The sequence below is a fragment of the Cherax quadricarinatus genome, chromosome 76 (assembly GCF_038502225.1).
Source record: "Cherax quadricarinatus isolate ZL_2023a chromosome 76, ASM3850222v1, whole genome shotgun sequence".
Lineage (NCBI taxonomy): Eukaryota > Metazoa > Arthropoda > Malacostraca > Decapoda > Parastacidae > Cherax > Cherax quadricarinatus.
This window is the reverse complement of record NC_091367.1, coordinates 17246728-17268775: the sequence shown is the minus strand read 5'-3', so window position 1 is coordinate 17268775 and position 22048 is coordinate 17246728.

Sequence of the window (22048 nt, the reverse complement as noted above, 5' to 3'; positions counted from 1 at the left end):
ACAGTGAAGAGGCGGGGCCAGGAGCTTGGACTCGACCCCTGCAACCTCAACTAGGTGAGTACAACTATGTGAGTACACACACACACACACACACACACACACACACACACACACACACACACACACACACACACACACACATACACACACACACACACACACACATACATACACATACATACACACACACACACACACACATGAAGATTGGGGAAGGGCAAAGAAGACCGCAGACTGAGTACAGTCTAGGGGGCCAGAGACTACAAACCTCACTCAAGGAAAAGGATCTTGGGGTGAGTGTAACACCGAGTACATCTCCTGAGGCGCACACCTAGCAAACCTAAGAACAGCATTCCGACATCTCAATAAGGAATCGTTCAGGACCATGTACACCGTGTATGTCAGGCCTGTATTGGAGTATACAGCACCAATTTGAAACCCACCCTAGCCAAACATGTACGGAAATTAGAGAAAGTGCAAAAGTTTGCAAAAAAACTAGTCCCGGAGCTAAGGGGCATGTCCTACAAGGAGAGGTTAAGGGACATCGACCTGACGGCACTGGAGAGCAGGAGAGATAGGAGGGATATGATAACGACATATTAAATACTGAGAGGAATTGAGAAGGTGGACATATGATAACGACATATTAAATACTGAGAGGAATTGAGAAGGTGGACAGAGACAGGATGTTCCAGAGATGGGACACAGCAACAAGGGGGTCACAACTGGAAGTTGAATGTTAGGAAGTATTTTTTTCAGTCAGAGATGTCAGGAAGTGGAATAGTCTGGGAAGTGATGTAGTGGAGGCAACAGCTTTAAGAAGAGACATGATAAAGCTCATAGAGCAGGAAGTGACCTAGTAGCGACCAGTGAAGGTGCGTGGCCGGCCAGGAGCTGTGACTCGACCCCTGCAATCTCAACTAGGTGAGTACAAACAGACACACAGAAACGAGTGTGCACAGATAAGGAGGGAGGCCCAGCGACAGTAATAAAACTACATAACATCGATAGTCAAGTCTGACCAGAAGCTGTTGTATAGTCACATCAGGAGGAAGACAATAGTCAAGGACCAGGTAATAAGGCTGAGGAAGGAAGGTGGGAAGATCACAAGACACGACCAGAAGTATGTGAGGAGCTCAACATGAGATTTAAAGAAGTATTTACAGTGGAGACAGAAAAGACTCCGGGAAGTCAGAACAAGGGGTTACATCAACAAGTGCTATACCAACCGAGGAGGAGGTGAAGACTCTGCTAAATGAACTTGCAACTTCAAAGGCGGTGGGACCGGCCATCTCTGTGGATCCTTAGAGAGGGGGCAGAGGCAATTTTTAACACATCCATTAAAACTGGGCAACTGCCCAAGGTATGGAAGACGGCAAATGTAGTCCTCATTTTCAAGAAAGGAGGCAGACACGAGGCACTAAACTAAAGCCCAGTGTCACTGACGTGTATAGTATGCAACGTCATGGAGAAGATTATCAGGAGGAGAGTTGTGGAGCACCTGGAAAGGAACAAACTTGTAAACAATAACAGCACGGATTCAGAGAAGGAAAATCCTGTGTCACAAACCCAGTGCTTGTGCTTTTGCCAAGAGTTCCTGGTGCCATACTTGGTCGAAAGCACCAACGATGTCCAGTGCTAATATACAGCTGACTTTGGATTCATCCAGTGTCTTGCCACTTAGTGGAAAGGTGTAACGACAGATTAGCAGCAGAGTAACCTTTTCTGAAGCCATATTGATGGTCACAAAGAAGTGAGTGGTAGTTGAAAAACTGTCATCTACCATGAGATTATTGTCTCAAGGTTATTGCCAATAGTTGATAGGAGTGACACTGGTCAGTAATTGCTAACATCTGTTCTTCTCTTCTTTTTGCGAACAGGGTCTACATCTGCCTTTTTCCACAGAGAAGGTAATTACACTGTGCTAGACTGTGCTGATGCGTGATAGAAGTGATACTGGCTATTCTGCACATCTCAGCAATCTTGGGCTCACCCTATCTGGGCACAAAGCCTTTTCTTGGTCCAGCGATTTATGAAGATTTATTCTTGCCTTATTGTCACCACAGGCAAAGAAGTGAGCTTTCTCCTGACTGCCAGTAGAGCTGGACCAAACCTGTCGATTTAGAAGTGGAATAAGTTCGTCAGGTGAATAACCTTGTCTGTCCTTGACCAAGGACACCAGGTTTTGGAGCCCACTCTACCTGAATTCAGTTTTCTTTTTGTGTGTGAGCCTCCCATTTAAAGATAGCCCACTTTTGGACTTCTCCAATTTACCCACAGGCTTGCCAGAGTAGTTTCCTGTTATAGGTAATGGGATGCCTCTTATACCTTCTCCAAGCCTTGTACTTAGCAGTAGCAGCATCTCTACAACGAAAGCCGAACTAAGGCTGATCCGTAGGCTACGTCACGTACTGCGGGTCAAAGATGTTTCTCTCTCTCTCTCTCTCTCTCTCTCTCTCTATCCAGGTCTCCTTCGCCGTGAAATGCATAGAAGGTTATAACATGTATTTTGTATAAATAATACGAGATATAATCAAGGAATCTTGTGAAATATAACTAAAGGACTGAGAAAAGGAGCAGGCTTATTTGCTTAAAATTAATGGGTAACTTTAGATGAAAAGGTATAAAATACTGAAAAGTTGATAACTGAAACACATGTGCAAAACCTATGTATCTTTGAGAGGCCTCTCACGCATCAGGAACTTTATCAATCCGATACAAAGATATGATTTGAGCCTTCTATAGTGGAACAAGTGGAGGAGGTTGAATAATAGTGTACATGGTCACATGTAGGCTTGCGCCCCCAGTCTGGGCTTACGCCCAGATTGGGGCCGTAAATTCCTAAAAAGAAGCGCAAACTCCTATAAGGAAGCTAGTGGACAGCTTGAAAGTGATGCCATACGAAAAGGTAGAAGAGTAGTAGCGGACGTCGTCATATATGGGCGGGGCCCATTAATGGAAGAAGCTTATGCACAGAAGTTGTTCTACAGATTTAGCAATCGAGTTGCAGTGTTTTGTATTCTCTGTACCAAGGTTCCGTAGTGTTGCTGCATCAGGTAAGTTCCATTATATTAGGGGTATATAATACCGACAAAATGAATATAACATGTTTGCAACACTAGGGTATACTGAGATGTTGCACACCTGGGGATGTCACACACCTCACATTACTAGCTCACCACACACACTCACACCCATTACACTACTCACACAATTGTCATCACTTCACTCATCACCACTCACATCTCTCCTGCTACTCATACCATTCACACTGCTCAAACCATTCACATAGCTTACACTCTGAACACCACAAACACCCGAAACAACACTCACACCCATCAGAATATTCACAGCCATCACATATCTCACACCGTCACCCGTCACACCCATTACACCTGTCACACCCATTACACCCGTCACACCCATTACACCCGTCACACCCATTACACCCGTCACACCCATTACACCCGTCACACCCATTACACCCGTCACTCCCATTACACCCGTCACTCCCATTACACCCGTCACACCCATTACACCCGTCACACCCATTACACCCGTTACACCCATTACACCCGTCACACCCATTACGCCTGTCACACCCATTGCACCCGTCACACCCATTACGCAAGTCACACCCATTACGCAAGTCACACCCATTACACCCGTCACACCCATTACACCCGTCACACCCATTACACCCGTCACACCCATTGCACCCGTCACACCCATTGCACCCGTCACACCCATTGCACCCGTCACACCCATTACACCCGTCACACCCATTACACCCGTCACACCCATTACACCCGTCACACCCATTACACCCGTCACACCCATTACACCCGTCACACCCATTATACCCGTCACACCCATTATACCCGTCACACCCATTACACCCGTCACACCCATTACACCCGTCACACCCATTACACCCGTCACACCCATTATACCCGTCACACCCATTACACCCGTCACACCCATTACACCCGTCACACCCATTATACCCGTCACACCCATTACACCCGTCACACCCATTACACCCGTCACACCCATTGCACCCGTCACACCCATTGCACCGTCACACCCATTACACCCGTCACACCCATTACACCCGTCACACCCATTACACCCGTCACACCCATTACACACGTCACACCCATTACACCCGTCACACCCATTACACCCGTCACACCCATTGTACCCGTCACACCCATTGTACCCGTCACACCCATTGTACCCGTCACACCCATTACACCCGTCACACTCATTACACCCGTCACACCCATTACACCCGTCACACCCATTACACCCGTCACACCCATTACGCCCGTCACACCCATTACGCCCGTCACACCCATTACGCCCGTCACACCCATTGTACCCGTCACACCCATTGTACCCGTCACACCCATTGTACCCGTCACACCCATTGTACCCGTCACACCCATTGTACCCGTCACACCCATTGTACCCGTCACACCCATTACACCCGTCACACCCATTACACCCGTCACACCCATTACACCCGTCACACCCATTATACCACCTACGAGAGAATTGACAAAGCCTTTTATATTACTGGGCGAATGTAGGTGGAAAAGGAATTATTTTTACCTGATGTCTTTTTTTTAAAGTCTGCCGAGTTTTACCGTCGTCAACACGACATTCTGTCATTATGAGGTAGAGGCCATGGTGAGAGGGCGATGAAAGGGACGGAGAGGGATAAAGTGTGAAGGAAGGGTGATAAGGTGGGGAGAGACGGTGCTAAGATGAGGTGAGTGGGTGGTCAGGTGTGGAGAGTGGGTGATAAGGTGTGGAGAGTGGGTGGTCAGGTGTGGAGAGTGGGCGACCAGGTGTGGAGAGTGGGTGGTCAGGTGTGGAGAGTGGGTGATCAGGTGTGGAGAGTGGGCGATCAGGTGTGGAGAGTGGGCGATCAGGTGTGGAGAGTGGGCGATCAGGTGTGGAGAGTGGGCGATCAGGCGTGGAGAGTGGGCGATCAGGCGTGGAGAGTGGGCGATCAGGCGTGGAGAGTGGGCGATCAGGCGTGGAGAGTGGGCGATCAGGCGTGGAGAGTGGGCGATCAGGCGTGGAGAGTGGGCGATCAGGCGTGGAGAGTGGGCGATCAGGCGTGGAGAGTGGGCGACCAGGTGTGGAGAGTGGGCGACCAGGTGTGGAGAGTGGGCGACCAGGTGTGGAGAGTGGGCGACCAGGTGTGGAGAGTGGGCGATCAGGCGTGGAGAGTGGGCTCTCAGGTGTGGAGAGTGGGCAGCATAAAGAGTGCTGTCAGTGCTGCCACAACACTGGCAATATGTCAAGATCTGGGGAAGAGAGCGTAATAAGTGGAAGGGAGAAAGGGTTATAAGGCACGGGAGAGAAGGTTATGAGGTTGCGAGAGGGAGAGGAATACAAGATAGAGAGTAAGTTATAAGGTAAAGTAAAAGGACACAAGTGCAACTAATGTGACATTTATTGTGGCAACGTTTCGCTCTCCAGGAGCTTTATCAAGCCATTACGGTAATGGCTTGATAAAGCTCCTGGAGAGCGAAACGTTGCCACAATAAATGTCACATTAGTTGCACTTGTGTCCTTTTACTTTACATATTGTCGGTAATTCTAGCAACTTTATTACAAGTTATAAGGTGGAGAGAGAGAGAGAGAGAGATTGGGTAGGGAGAGGGATGATCACGTTAAAGAGTGGTGATCGGAGAAAGAAAAGAAAGATGTGGAGAAGGGTGAGCAGATGAGTAGAAAGGGGTGATCAAGTAGGGAGAGTGGGTGATCAGACGAAGAGAGGGGAAATTAAGCAATACTAAAATACAAGTATTTCACAGAAATTGTTAAACAGTAACACAACAGTGGCAAAAGTTTTGAGGCGGACGTCAAGGAGAAGAGTGACAGGACGAAGACACGAGAAAGTTCTCTTGAGAAGTTTCCTCTTGGCCGGGGTAACGATTTTCTGGAAAATCTTCTTGCCTACCAGTGGAGATTTTGAGAAGCAGATTTCATTATTATTAATGTTATTCTTGTAGTTTTTTGTTAATATTGTTGTTCGAATTATTGCTGTTATAATCCAAGTAATTTCCAAAACTTTTATGAAAAAAGATAATGAATGGAAGTATTCTTATATTCTGTTAAGATAACCAATAACTGTTCTGAATTACTTTAAATGGAATATCTTGAAGAATTACAAGTGTCTTATAAGTAACAGTCAACAAGAAGCGAAGATAATCACGGATAATAATAATCGTCCTTTATTTCAGAAATAAAAACAGGAATCTAGTTGCTTTATTATGTATTAATTATTTTACTACAAAATAAATAAAGGATAACATTTCACAAAGCATTTACAAAAAAAACTATTAATATAGTTTTTCGAAAAAGACAGTCGAAAATAACATCGTTTACAAATAGTACTTCACTTTATAAGTAACTTATGAAAAGTGATAATGAAACGAGAAACTTTGGGTTACACTTAAAAAAATAATGAAATCAACAAAAGGAATGAAAAATATTTTTCACTTGAGATTTTTGTTTGCTGCACCAACCTTAACATTGTTTATTTCAGGGTTGTGTTTGCTGCAACAACCTTAACATTGTTTATATCAGGGTTGTGTTTGCTGCAACAACCTTAACATTGTTTATATCAGGGTTGTGTTTGCTGCAACAACCTTAACATTGTTTATATCAGGGTTGTGTTTGCTGCAACAACCTTAACATTGTTTATATCAGGGTTGTGTTTGCTGCACCAACCTTAACATTGTTTATATCAGGGTTGTGTTTGCTGCAACAACCTTAACATTGTTTATATCAGGGTTGTGTTTGCTGCACCAACCTTAACATTGTTTATATCAGGGTTGTGTTTGCTGCACCAACCTTAACATTGTTTATATCAGGGTTGTGTTTGCTGCACCAACCTTAACATTGTTTATATCAGGGTTGTGTTTGCTGCAACAACCTTAACATTGTTTATATCAGGGTTGTGTTTGCTGCAACAACCTTAACATTGTTTATATCAGGGTTGTGTTTGCTGCAACAACCTTAACATTGTTTATATCAGGGTTGTGTTTGCTGCAACAACCTTAACATTGTTTATATCAGGGTTGTGTTTGCTGCACCAACCTTAACATTGTTTATATCAGGGTTGTGTTTGCTGCAACAACCTTAACATTGTTTATTTCAGGGTTGTGTTTGCTTGTGTTTGCAACAACCTTAACATTGTTTATATCAGGGTTGTGTTTGCTGCACCAACCTTAACATTGCTTATATCAGGGTTGTGTTTGCTGCACCAACCTTAACATTGTTTATATCAGGGTTGTGTTTGCTGCAACAACCTTAACATTGTTTATATCAGGGTTGTGTTTGCTGCACCAACCTTAACATTGTTTATATCAGGGTTGTGTTTGCTGCAACAACCTTAACATTGTTTATATCAGGGTTGTGTTTGCTGCACCAACCTTAACATTGTTTATATCAGGGTTGTGTTTGCTGCAACAACCTTAACATTGTTTATATCAGGGTTGTGTTTGCTGCACCAACCTTAACATTTGTTTATATCAGGGTTGTGTTTGCTGCACCAACCTTAACATTGTTTATATCAGGGTTGTGTTTGCTGCAACAACCTTAACATTGTTTATATCAGGGTTGTGTTTGCTGCACCAACCTTAACATTGTTTATATCAGGGTTGTGTTTGCTGCACCAACCTTAACATTGTTTATATCAGGGTTGTGTTTGCTGCAACAACCTTAACATTGTTTATATCAGGGTTGTGTTTGCTGCAACAACCTTAACATTGTTTATATCAGGGTTGTGTTTGCTGCAAACCTTAACATTGTTTATATCAGGGTTGTGTTTGCTGCACCAACCTTAACATTGTTTATATCAGGGTTGTGTTTGCTGCACCAACCTTAACATTGTTTATATCAGGGTTGTGTTTGCTGCAACAACCTTAACATTGTTTATATCAGGGTTGTGTTTGCTGCAACAACCTTAACATTGTTTATATCAGGGTTGTGTTTGCTGCACCAACCTTAACATTGTTTATATCAGGGTTGTGTTTGCTGCAACAACCTTAACATTGTTTATATCAGGGTTGTGTTTGCTGCACCAACCTTAACATTGTTTATATCAGGGTTGTGTTTGCTGCACCAACCTTAACATTGTTTATATCAGGGTTGTGTTTGCTGCATTAACATTGTTTATATCAGGGTTGTGTTTGCTGCAACAACCTTAACATTGTTTATATCAGGGTTGTGTTTGCTGCACCAACCTTAACATTGTTTATATCAGGGTTGTGTTTGCTGCAACAACCTTAACATTGTTTATATCAGGGTTGTGTTTGCTGCAACAACCTTAACATTGTTTATATCAGGGTTGTGTTTGCTGCACCAACCTTAACATTGTTTATATCAGGGTTGTGTTTGCTGCAACAACCTTAACATTGTTTATATCAGGGTTGTGTTTGCTGCACCAACCTTAACATTGTTTATATCAGGGTTGTGTTTGCTGCACCAACCTTAACATTGTTTATATCAGGGTTGTGTTTGCTGCAACAACCTTAACATTGTTTATATCAGGGTTGTGTTTGCTGCACCAACCTTAACATTGTTTATATCAGGGTTGTGTTTGCTGCAACCTTAACCTTAACATTGTGTTATATCAGGGTTGTGTTTGCTGCACCAACCTTAACATTGTTTATATCAGGGTTGTGTTTGCTGCACCAACCTTAACATTGTTTATATCAGGGTTGTGTTTGCTGCAACAACCTTAACATTGTTTATATCAGGGTTGTGTTTGCTGCACCAACCTTAACATTGTTTATATCAGGGTTGTGTTTGCTGCACCAACCTTAACATTGTTTATATCAGGGTTGTGTTTGCTGCACCAACCTTAACATTGTTTATATCAGGGTTGTGTTTGCTGCACCAACCTTAACATTGCTTATATCAGGGTTGTGTTTGCTGTTTATTTCAGGGTTGTGTTTGCTGCACCAACCTTAACATTGCTTATATCAGGGTTGTGTTTGCTGCAACAACCTTAACATTGTTTATATCAGGGTTGTGTTTGCTGCACCAACCTTAACATTGCTTATATCAGGGTTGTGTTTGCTGCACCAACCTTAACATTGTTTATATCAGGGTTGTGTTTGCTGCACCAACCTTAACATTGCTTATATCAGGGTTGTGTTTGCTGCACCAACCTTAACATTGTTTATATCAGGGTTGTGTTTGCTGCACCAACCTTAACATAGTTTATATCAGGGTTGTGTTTGCTGCATTAACATTGTTTATATCAGGGTTGTGTTTGCTGCACCAACCTTAACATTGTTTATATCAGGGTTGTGTTTGCTGAACCAACCTTAACATTGTTTATATCAGGGTTGTGTTTGCTGCACCAACCTTAACATTGTTTATATCAGGGTTGTGTTTGCTGCACCAACCTTAACATTGTTTATATCAGGGTTGTGTTTGCTGCAACAACCTTAACATTGTTTATATCAGGGTTGTGTTTGCTGCACCAACCTTAACATTGTTTATATCAGGGTTGTGTTTGCTGAACCAACCTTAACATTGTTTATATCAGGGTTGTGTTTGCTGCACCAACCTTAACATTGTTTATATCAGGGTTGTGTTTGCTGCACCAACCTTAACATTGTTTATATCAGGGTTGTGTTTGCTGCACCAACCTTAACATTGTTTATATCAGGGTTGTGTTTGCTGCACCAACCTTAACATTGTTTATATCAGGGTTGTGTTTGCTGCACCAACCTTAACATTGTTTATATCAGGGTTGTGTTTGCTGCACCAACCTTAACATTGTTTATATCAGGGTTGTGTTTGCTGCACCAACCTTAACATTGTTTATATCAGGGTTGTGTTTGCTGAACCAACCTTAACATTGTTTATATCAGGGTTGTGTTTGCTGAACCACCCTTAACATTGTTTATATCAGGGTTGTGTTTGCTGCACCAACCTTAACATTGTTTATATCAGGGTTGTGTTTGCTGCACCAACCTTAACATTGTTTATATCAGGGTTGTGTTTGCTGCACCAACCTTAACATTGTTTATATCAGGGTTGTGTTTGCTGCAACAACCTTAACATTGTTTATATCAGGGTTGTGTTTGCTGCAACAACCTTAACATTGTTTATATCAGGGTTGTGTTTGCTGCAACAACCTTAACATTGTTTATATCAGGGTTGTGTTTGCTGCACCAACCTTAACATTGTTTATATCAGGGTTGTGTTTGCTGCACCAACCTTAACATTGTTTATATCAGGGTTGTGTTTGCTGAACCACCCTTAACATTGTTTATATCAGGGTTGTGTTTGCTGAACCACCCTTAACATTGTTTATATCAGGGTTGTGTTTGCTGCACCAACCTTAACATTGTTTATATCAGGGTTGTGTTTGCTGAACCACCCTTAACATTGTTTATATCAGGGTTGTGTTTGCTGAACCACCCTTAACATTGTTTATATCAGGGTTGTGTTTGCTGCACCAACCTTAACATTGTTTATATCAGGGTTGTGTTTGCTGCACCAACCTTAACATTGCTTATATCAGGGTTGTGTTTGCTGCACCAACCTTAACATTGTTTATATCAGGGTTGTGTTTGCTGCAACAACCTTAACATTGTTTATATCAGGGTTGTGTTTGCTGCAACAACCTTAACATTGTTTATATCACGGTTGTGTTTGCTGCAACAACCTTAACCTTAACATTAACAGTGTTTATATCAGGGTTGTGTTTGCTGCACCAACCTTAACATTGTTTATATCAGGGTTGTGTTTGCTGCAACAACCTTAACATTGTTTATATCAGGGTTGTGTTTGCTGCAACAACCTTAACATTGTTTATATCAGGGTTGTGTTTGCTGCAACAACCTTAACATTGTTTATATCAGGGTTGTGTTTGCTGAACCACCCTTAACATTGTTTGCTTGTTTTCACAGCTCGGCATGAAACACTACTTTCATCATCAGATAAAATTCATCCCTGAAATCAATGATTCACATGAATATATAGAAGAAAACACATAATATTACCATTGCTAAATTTTTCAGATATTTAAAACCTTCAGGAAGGGAATTCCCTAATTTCAGATCCTCGTTTTCTTCAAATTTCGCCTCTGAATCAGTCACTAGGCGATCTCTTTCAATATTTTCTAATTCTGTCGTTATGTCAACAAATACTTTCCACCAAATTAAGATGCTTTGTACGACAATCAATTGAATCTCAAGATTTTTCCAAATCACTCCACTGCAATAGTTCCAAATTCAGTTTGTTTAATGTGACTATTAAGAGTACATATGATTTTTGGTGGGGCTGCTTCACCTGCTAGTAACTAGACAGCAGCGATAAATTCTTAGTCCGTGTATTACACAATTACCATATTTTCGGGCATATAAGGCGCGCTTTTTTAAGTTTTTGAAAATCAGCCTGCGTCTTATATGCTCAATGGTAGGCTTTGGGTTACGCTTTAACAGTTGTTTAGTAACGTTACGTTACAACAGTTTGGAAACAGTTTTAACATATCGTGTATCCTTACGATTAACGCACGATTAAAATGCGTTAATCGTAAGGATACACATACATCACTTGGAGAAGGCAGCTAAAGTTTAGAAGGCTGCTAACGGCATGAAGAAACCAGTTTTCCTCTCTGTTGGTCTTTATGAGAAGAGAAATTATAAAAATCTTCTCCATTAATGGAAAAATGTTGGAAGGAAAAAAGAATTGTAGTCTGTGGGGTTTTGTTGTTGTTCTGAACGCGAAATTCTGTCAGAACGCGAGGAAATCCCAAGAGAAAGCGATCAGGTTAGGAAAGAGGGAGATTAGGTGGGGGGATAAGGTGATCAGGTGGGGTGAAAGAGAGATCAGATAGGGAGAGGGAATGATCAACTGGAGAGTGCAAGGAAAGGTTGGGTTGGGAGAAGGAATGTTGAAAGTAACGTAGTCTGTCAAAAGTAGTACCGTTAGTGTTTTATTTCGAAAAAGGCCCAGAGAGAGAGTGAGAGAGAGAACAGAAAAAGACAAACCTGTCACACCGTTTGCACTGTTTACACGGCTCACAACAACAGTAACAACACTCACAACACCAACAGTAACATCATTCACAACACCAACATTAACACTCACAAAATCAACAGCAAACCAAACCATACCCCGGCCGGGATTGAACCCGCGGTCAGAGAGTCTCAAAACTCCAGACCCTCGCGTTAGCCACTAGACCAGCTAGCCATAATAAGATTCGTCCAACTAGGTATATTTCTACACCATAGGAAGGTTAGCATAGGCACCACTGTGACGGCAGTGAAGGGACTTGAGCTAGAGTTCGTTACGGCCACGCTAGCTGGAGATTCGTCTGTAAAAACTTGCATTTGTGGTCACAGTGGTGCCTATGGTGTAGAAATATACCTAGTTGGACGAATCTTATTGTGGCTAGCTGGTCTAGTGGCTAACGCGACGGTCTGGAGTTTTGAGACTCTCTGACCGCGGGTTCAATCCCGGCCGGGGTATGGTTTGTTTGCAATCGTGTCATTACGATTTCGTGAGTCAATCAACAGCACTCACAACACCAAGAGTAGCACCACTAACAACAGTAGCACTACTCACAACAGTAGCACCACTCACAACAACAGTAACAGCACTCACATCCATCCTACCACTCTTCAACTAACAACGCTTGCCTTAACTTATCTGTATTGTTTACCATCTGTAGTGTGATATAGCTTCTCTCATACACTAAACTCACGCCCCTCTCACACCACACACATTCGTCACTTCACTCATACCTCTTACGCCACTTGTACCACTCACAGCGTACATTGCTCTTTTCACTCAGACCTCTCTTAACACTCACACCATTTCCCCAACTCACAGTGCACACCACTCACAACACTCGCATCACTCAATACTCACACCACTCATAACACACCACTCACGATACGCACTACTCACGATACACACTACTCACAATATACACCACCCACACCAATTTAAACACACACATTGATCTCACGAACTTGCTAGCATCTCAGATTTTTCCAGCTTTCACCTGCACTACCTACTTGACTTTGAGTAAGAAAAGATTATGCCATAAAAGAAGAATCTGATTTATCTTCAGCTGATCCCTTCTCTCGGCACTCATGATTTTTCATTCTTGTAATACACTACCTACGTCTGAGGTTGCAAGTTGAATTGACTTGTCTAAAGAAAGGAAACTAGAAATATCATTTATATTTCTACTCGTGTGTTGGCTAGGTTTAGCTGGTATCATTTTGCAGCCTGAAGAGTTGATGTAGTGAACACGACACTGTCAGTATACGTTGAAGGTATCGAATGAAAAGATGGTGGAGAGGGAGAGTGACCAGCTGGGGAACGAGGGTGATCAAGTGGGATGAGAGAGTGATCTGGTGGGAAGATTGGATAATCAGGTGGGAGGGGTAAAGGTGTTGTGATACGGAGTGGGACTAATCAGGAGGGCAACGAAGGTGATAAGCTGGGGAGGGAGAGAGAGAGAGAGAGAGAGAGAGAGAGAGAGAGAGAGAGAGGCAGACAGAGACGTAGACAGACATACACATAGACAGAAAGGGTGATTATGCGTGGAGAGAGGTTGATCAGGTGGAGAAGCAAGGTGACCAGGTGGTGAGTAATAGTGATTAGATGGGGAGAAAAGGTGATTAGGCAGGAAGAGGGATTGATCAAATGAGGAGAGGGATTGATCAGTTGGAGAGTGAGAGAGGTGATCAAGTAGCAATAAAGAACGATCAAGCAGGTTGATCAGGAAGGGAGAGAAGGTGACCAGGCACGCAGAGCGTGACTTTACATTCATAGGTAGTGAACATGAGAGGCTGGATGAGTAGAAAAGGTGGAAGATGGGAGTTAAGGAAACTGAGGTGGAGGGTGGGTATTATGGGAGCTGGAGTTGAGGTTGAGACGTCTTCATTCGACTATATGGGGGGGGGAGAAGGGGGGAAGTACCCTGCCAGTTGTCACCTCACCATCCACACCCAACCAGCAAGACATGTCAGAAGGAAGGTGAACGAACCTGCAGGAAATGAGACGCCATAAGACTCGGGAGAGGAACATTCTTGGTGTCAGGGAGGAATGTATGATGTCAGTGTTGCTGAGAAAGTGAAAAAAATATGAATATTCTTTGTGTTGAGGAAATGTGCTACGTTTATCTACAGTGGGTACATTAGTAGTGTGCTACTACCGTATAATATTTGATTAAGACACATGTGCAACAGTTAGGTACCTTTATTAATGAAACGTGTTACCTACGCACTAGGCTTCCTCAGTCAAATACAAAAGCAGGTGTAGAAGTGAAATGAAGATGTAATCAGTCCTTCAGCCTTGGAGATATGAGGTGGTCAGTCATGAAGCTGAATTCTTCTCCAGACTGAGGGACTAACCACCTCATATCTCCAAGGATAATGGACTGATTACATCTTTTTCACTACTACACGTGCTGCCTTTGTATTTGACTGAAGAAGCCTACTGTGTAGGCGAAACGTTTCGTCAGTTAAGATACCCAGCTGTTGCACATGTCTTTTAATCATCTTGTCGATATTTTGTACCATTTTTAACCTTATAATAATTACACAGTGAGTAATATACGGAGGTTATCGTGAAGCATTTCGCTATTGTCTTTGTAGCTACTGGAGTTTCCAAGGTTCTGTTCCTGTTATTGTTTCTGTAGCTACTGGAGTTTCCAAGGTTCTGTTCCTGTTATTGTTTCTGTAGCTACTGGAGTTTCCAAGGTTCTGTTCCTGTTATTGTTTCTGTAACTACTGGAGTTTCCAAGGTTCTGTTCCTGTTATTGTTTCTGTAGCTACTGGAGTTTCCAAGGTTCTGTTCCTGTTATTGTCTCTGCAACTACTGGAGTTTCCAAGGTTCTGTTCCTGTTATTGTCTCTGTAGCCACTGGAGTTTCCAAGGTTCTGTTCCTGTTATTGTCTCTGTAGCCACTGGAGTTTCCAAGTTTCTGTTCCTGTTATTGTCTCTGTAGCCACTGGGGTTTCCAAGGTTCTGTTCCTGTTATTGTCTCTGTAGCCACTGGAGTTTCCAAGGTTCTGTTCCTGTTATTGTCTCTGTAGCCACAGGAGTTTCCAAGGTTCTGTTCCTGTTATTGTCTCTGTAACTACTGGAGTTTCCAAGGTTCTGTTCCTGTTATTGTCTCTGTAACTACTGGAGTTTCCAAGGTTCTGTTCCTGTTATTGTCTCTGCAACTACTGGAGTTTCCAAGGTTCTGTTCCTGTTATTGTCTCTGTAACTACTGGAGTTTCCAAGGTTCTGTTCCTGTTACTTTGAATGATTATTTCTTGTGACTTACCACCTCTCAGGATGACACAAAAAAATAGCTCAACAGTAGAAATAAGAAAATAAACAAAATATGCATAGGTACAAAAACAAAATAGAAATAGGAACTGTACACAGCACTGGAATGTACACACTGAAGGGAAAACAATGTACACAGAGTGGAAAACAAATATATATATACTGGAAAATGCACAGGAAACACACAAATCAGCAATTGAAGAACAATAATGTAATGAAAAACTGTCATTGATAAAGTATAATAAATGAGAAACAGATTCACTGAGATTGAGAAACAGATTACTAGTAATATCTGGAGCGGCGCATTTTGCGTCCTTCTGCTGCCTTTCTCGGCAGTCATACGAGAACCTCCCTTTCTCAGCAGTCATACGAGAACCTCCCTTTCTCAGCAGTCATACGAGAACCTCCCTTTCTCAGCAGTCATACGAGAACCTCCCTTTCTCAGCAGTCATACGAGAACCTCCCTTTCTCAGCAGTCATACGAGAACCTCCCTTTCTCAGCAGTCATACGAGAACCTCCCTTTCTCAGCAGTCATACGAGAACCTCCCTTTCTCAGCAGTCATACGAGAACCTCCCTTTCTCAGCAGTCATTCGAGAACCTCCCTTTCTCAGCAGTCATACGAGAACCTCCCTTTCTCAGCAGTCATACGAGAACCTCCCTTTCTCAGCAGTCATACGAGAACCTCCCTTTCTCAGCAGTCATACGAGAACCTCCCTTTCTCAGCAGTCATACGAGAACCTCCCAGTAATGTACCATCTCACATGCACATGGAAAATCCTAACTAATACTAGACCTAAGCACTAAAGAGAGAGGAATTATACCATGTATAATTCATCATTTCTTATTGCTTACTGTTATTTTTGAAACCTGCCCCAGTGACTGCTTTATTCTGCTCAGAGACTTGAAAATATCTACGAAGTTCTATGAACCAAATCAAGAAATCCACAGATAATTGTAAAGCCTCAATGTTACAAATGCGTCGTCTTGATCATATCCTGACACACTCGTCTAGGTTCCTTCTTATTGTAAGTTTATTATTTAATTTTCACAACTGTTCACTTAAACCTCTTCACTCAGACCACAATGTTAAAATTCTCTATTCATGACTGTTCATTATATAGAAATAAGATATTGTGATAAGTATGTGACATCTGTCATTGGGATATATAAGGTTATATGGTGTAGCGAATGATTCAGTTTGCCACTCTATAAACATGGCCTGGTGGCTAAAGCTCCCGCTTCACACACGGAGGGCCCGGGTTCGATTCCCGGCGGGTGGAAACATTTCGACGCGCTTCCTTATACCTGTTGTCCTGTTCACCTAGCAGCAAATAGGTACCTGGGTGTTAGTCGACTGGTGTGGGGCCGCATACTGGGGGACAAGATTGGGGACCCCAATGGAAATAAGTTAGACAGTCCTCGATGACGCACTGACTTTCTTGGGTTATCCTGGGTGGCTAACCCTCCGGGGTTAAAAATCCGAACGAAATCTTATCTTATCTTCAGCTGATTCTCGTGTTCTGGGGTTGACTTATATTTGTTTCTTTCATCTTTGTTTACACTCACATGACCTACTTGTGTATTGTACTAAATACTCCTATACACAGCCAGAGAGACTATAATAGGGAAAAATATTATTAATTCCCAAATACTAAAAATATTTGTGTATTGAGATTGAAATCACCACCGTAACATCATTTTTTTATTAACTTTGAGTAGAAGTTCTCATTCGTTACGTTACAATATGTAGCAATATGTTTTTAATTGAGGGGAGACTGAGGGTAATTCCTTGTTTTGCTTTCGTATGTTATGTAAGAAAGATGCATCTTTTCGAGGCCTCTCCCATGGGATCGCCTGATGCAGTGGGATTGTCAAGACAGATACTGATAAATTATTACTGATTATTATTTTAAAAACAAAAAGGCACACATAACTCGCACACAGAGAGGAGCTTACAACGACAGTAGGGGTTGCAAGATTCTGTACGAGGCACAAGTGCACTCACACCTTGAGTATGCTCCACTTTCTTGGTTTGCCTGCCCCCCCTCTCTCATCTGCGACTGCTTGACAGAGTCGAGAACAGAGTAAGGCGTCTCATCTCTCACCTGGACCCATCCTGGATAGATCTGTCATTTCAGCAGAGCCTTCAACACAGGAGGGATGTGAGTGGCCTTACTGTTATGTACAAGGCCAATATTATCAAAGTACCACACTTGGATCCACTTCGAGGACAGCGTGAAACAAGCTTTTATGCCACAAGACGGGCAGAAAGCAGCAACTTCACTTCTCCAGAACATCACTCCATCTGATATCATATATACCCAGGATGACTCGTGTATGGAACACATTCGTACAGCATTATGATGTCATCGAGATAATGTCAGTTGATCAAATGAAAATGCTGGCCCACAGATGGCTCCAACTTCATCCTGTTCCTACATGTATGTCTCATAACAATAAAATGCTTTCAGATCAATAAAGTTAGGAATTCGCAACCTGTGAATAGCTTGTCAATAAAGCTAGGGATCCTTAACCTTGTCAAACACTGTGAAAAAAAAAAGACGTTGTGGTCAGATTTTGACCATTTGATATGGCTATAGTTATTATCCACGGAGTCAAGCTATTCACTAGTGTCCAATGGAAATAAGTCACTTTGACTTTTTTGGGTTAACCCAGGTTCTCTACACATGCTGCTATGCAATAAGATCACAGTAAACAGGTGATTTCAGAATATGCAAAACAACCACTCTGTTCTTTCACAGTGGTTGTTTTGCATATGCTGCTATGTATGATAATCTATGTAACTATTTGTGTATACCTGAATAAACTTACTTATTCAACTAGTTTACCTGTTGTTGGGGGAGTGGGGCGAGGGATCCCCCACCAGCGGGATTCAACTCGGTTTGAGCTCTTAAGGGAAGGCCATTTATAAATTTTACCTCCTCGTTTTAATTAACGATTAGCTGTTGTAGATGATAAATTTTGGGGATTCAAGAGATTTAAAAAAATAACTGATTTCCTGCATTATTTACGTATTAGAAATATGATTTCAGGAGCCGTTTGTACGCTTGTATTTATTTTAAGATAATATTAATGTTCAGAGGGTTGTAGTTTTCTATGTGCGATTTCACTGTTGACGAATATAATGTCAACTTTACTCCTGGATCTGTTCTGATGTACACAAGTACTCTAATGACTCCACAAGTTTGTTACAATGTTTAGTGTTGGTTATGACCTCCACACCGACAAGGAACACACATTTGTGCCCAAACACAGGTCTAATGTCATACGTAATGTTCTGATGATGGTTCTGACTTGTCACCATCATATACAATGAGCTAATGATAAAGCAAAACCTTGAAATCAGAGAATATAAAATTTTGAAACTAGATTGCTAATTCCCTGGCCTACCATTTTTATGACATCTGCTGTCTCTCCACTCTTCCCGCAGCTCCACTGCAAAAGGACCCGTTTTCCTTTCTCTGGTGAGCGAGACACCTTTCATTACTGATATTCAGATATTCGAATTGATTTTGAGCTTCAAAGGTACCAATTGGTCCTCTTTATTGAAGAAATTGGGTTATTACTTTCCTTGATATAACATGTGATATAACATGTGATATATCATCGGATATAACATTTGATAACATGTAATATAACATCGGACTGATTTCAAATCTTCAGTAATGTACATTAGAAATATGTCTCAGTACAATTCCTTTTGCAAGCTTTGAGGAAGAGGGCGCTGGATATATGGGATACTTTTTCTCATCTTACAGAGACCAAAATACATCCAGTTTTTATTCAATATACGTACTGTATAGTTTTACGGATCTGATGGCATTCGTCTCTCGACCTCCGCCCCTCAAGGAAGGTTCCTTGATGTTGGTGAGGGGCTCTTGATTTAGGGAATTGGATCTGTGCTCCAGTTCCCCGAATTAAGCCTGAATGCCTTCCACATATCCCCCCCCCCAGGCGCTGTATAATCCTCCGGGTTTAGCGCTTCCCCCTTGATTATAATAATAATAATAATCTCGACCTCCGGGGAGAGAGGACGCACGCCTAGTAGCTACACCTGCCCTCTGGTGGTGACCTTTAGCAACTAGAAGACAAAATGGCGTACCGAGTGGGACAACGGATTAACACTGTTTGTATACAGCTGGTACGTGGCACGCTTACTGGAGCAACGATGCATACATTGCTACCTGCTATCATCAGGGACGCCTATGGTGTCCCCAACGAGGAAGTATATGGTGTTGCCTTGAATGGGATGACCAGAGTATTCCTAAAACTGAATCGTACCGGCGTCTACGACAGACTTGTTGAAGAGTATCAGGAGAGGAAGGTGACGGTGAACTCGGCTGTGGACGTCGTTATGCATGACGTATCCAGGTACTATACGTGGGTGAAGGTCAGGAATGTCCCTTTCGAGGCGACGGCGTATAGTATACAGGAGGTATTCAACAACTACGGTAAAGTCCATTCGGCAACGATGGGAGTATGGACAGAAGGGCCATATAAGGGACGACCTGAGGGCTCTTATACCCTCAAAATGACGTTGGCTAGGCCTATACCATCCTACGTCATGTTGGTGGAGTCCAGGACGCAGGTTTTTGTACACTATGCCGGCCAGAGAAAGACCTGTCGACTTTGTGGCTCATATGATCATATGGCAGCTCACTGTCCTAGAAGGCAGCCTACCAGGGCTCCTGGTACGTTGGCAGTGGAGCAGAGACCATGTGAGTTGATGCCTGAGTTGGGAGAGGTGGAACCAGTGACGAGTGGTCGATGGAGTGAAGAGGTAGAACGGGAAGTATCGACGGTCGGTACCTGTGTTACCATCCCAGAGGTGACAGGGGATGGGCCCCCATCGCCTGAGGGACGGGTGGACGTGGAAGAGTCTACCCAGGAGAAGTTGCTGGATGCGGTGCTGAAGGAGTTCTTCGACGAGACGGTGGCCGGGGAGGATGGTCCTGAGAAGTCAAGTGAGATACAGCTGATGGTTGAGCAGCAGGAACAGGTGAAGGGTTCGAGGAATGCCAGAGAGGACATGGAAGTGGTGGTAGAAGTCCATCAGGAGGATGTGCAGGAAGTAGATTTGTGTGTGAGTGAGAGCTCACGAAAAAGGACTGCGGGTGCTTTTGACCTCGATGAGGTTTTAACACCTGGGCAGAGACCCGGGAAGAAGTCATGGGTAGTTGTAGGGGAAAAGGTAGGCAGGGGAGGGGGTGTACCGGGGAAGATCAGTGGGGGGGGCAAGGAGGGGCTGGAGGCCAGGTTAGAAAAAAGGATAAAAATGGTACAGGTACTGAGAAAGGTGAAGTGAGTAAGATACAGCGGCATAGGGGTAAGCCCCCTCTTCTAGCAAATTCAAGTGTGTCACAATAAATGTCAATGGGCTTAAATCTGAGGTAAAAAGGGTTTGGTTAGAGTGGTTTTTACGAAGGTTTGATGTGGATGTATGTTTTTTGCAGGAGCATAACCATAGGTTAGGGAGTGAATTGAGTTTGAGGGGTTATAAAATGTTTGTCAGTAATGCTTTGCAATTAAAAGGAGGGGTAGCAGTAGCTGTAAAGGAGACCAGCCCATTGCGTGTCATGGGTTGGGAGGAGGGGGGAGGGGGGAGGGTTGTAAGGGTAGATGGGCACTGGGGGGTGAGGAGAGTATGTTTCATTGGTGTATATATGCCAGCATGTAACAATGTTAGAGTTAAAGTTGATTTTGTACGTGATGTTTTGATGTATTATTTGCGGGGTTTACCTTCCATAACTGTAATTGGAGGTGATTGGAACTGTGTGATTAGGTATGGGGATGTGACGCCGAGGGGGGCAGGATGTGTTTTGGGTGCACTACGGGATGTGTTGAGGGATGTAGGTGTTGTAGATGTGGTGGGCAGGGGGGAGTATGGGGTGGAGCACACGTTTATTCGTGGGAATTATGGGGCGAGGTTAGATAGGATATATGTGATGCAGGGGATTGGTGTGGAGAGAGTGAGGGCTTTTGATGTCGGTTTTTCGGATCATAGGGCGGTGATAGCTGATCTGCGGGTGGATGGTATAGTTCGCATATATGCTGGGTATTGGAAATTGAATGTGAGGCTTCTGCAGGAGGGGGATGAAGGCTCATCCTTTGAGGAATGGTGGAGACATTGCTGGGAGGGTAGGGATGGTGGGATGGATTTGCTAGACTGGTGGGAGATGCGAGCAAAGACAGCAATAGCAGAGTTTTTTAGGATACGTGGAAAGGAACAGGCAAGGTGGAGATATGGTTTGCAAAACTACCTGGAGGGACAGCTGAATGCTGTTTATGACGGGGGGGGAAGGGAAGATGTGCGAGGTGAGGTGGATGGCTTAAGGAGTAGGATTGAAGGATTACATAATGAAAGGTTTAACGCGATTAGAGTTAGGGCAGGATTAGAGGAGGTGTTAAAGGGTGATCGACCATCAGGTTATGTCCTAAGAAAATTTAGGGAAAGGCAGATGGTGACTACCATAGCGCATCTAGTGGTCGCTGATGGGGGGGGGGTTATGTGGTGGGTCAAGGTCTTACTGATACAGATGATATTAGTGGTTATGCTGATTATTGGTTTAGGGAGAAATGGAGGAGGAACAAGGAAGTTGTCAGTGAGGAGGTATTTGGGGTTATGCAGAATACTATTGTATTGGGACAAGAGGAACAGGAAATGCTGGAGGGTAGTATTAGTGA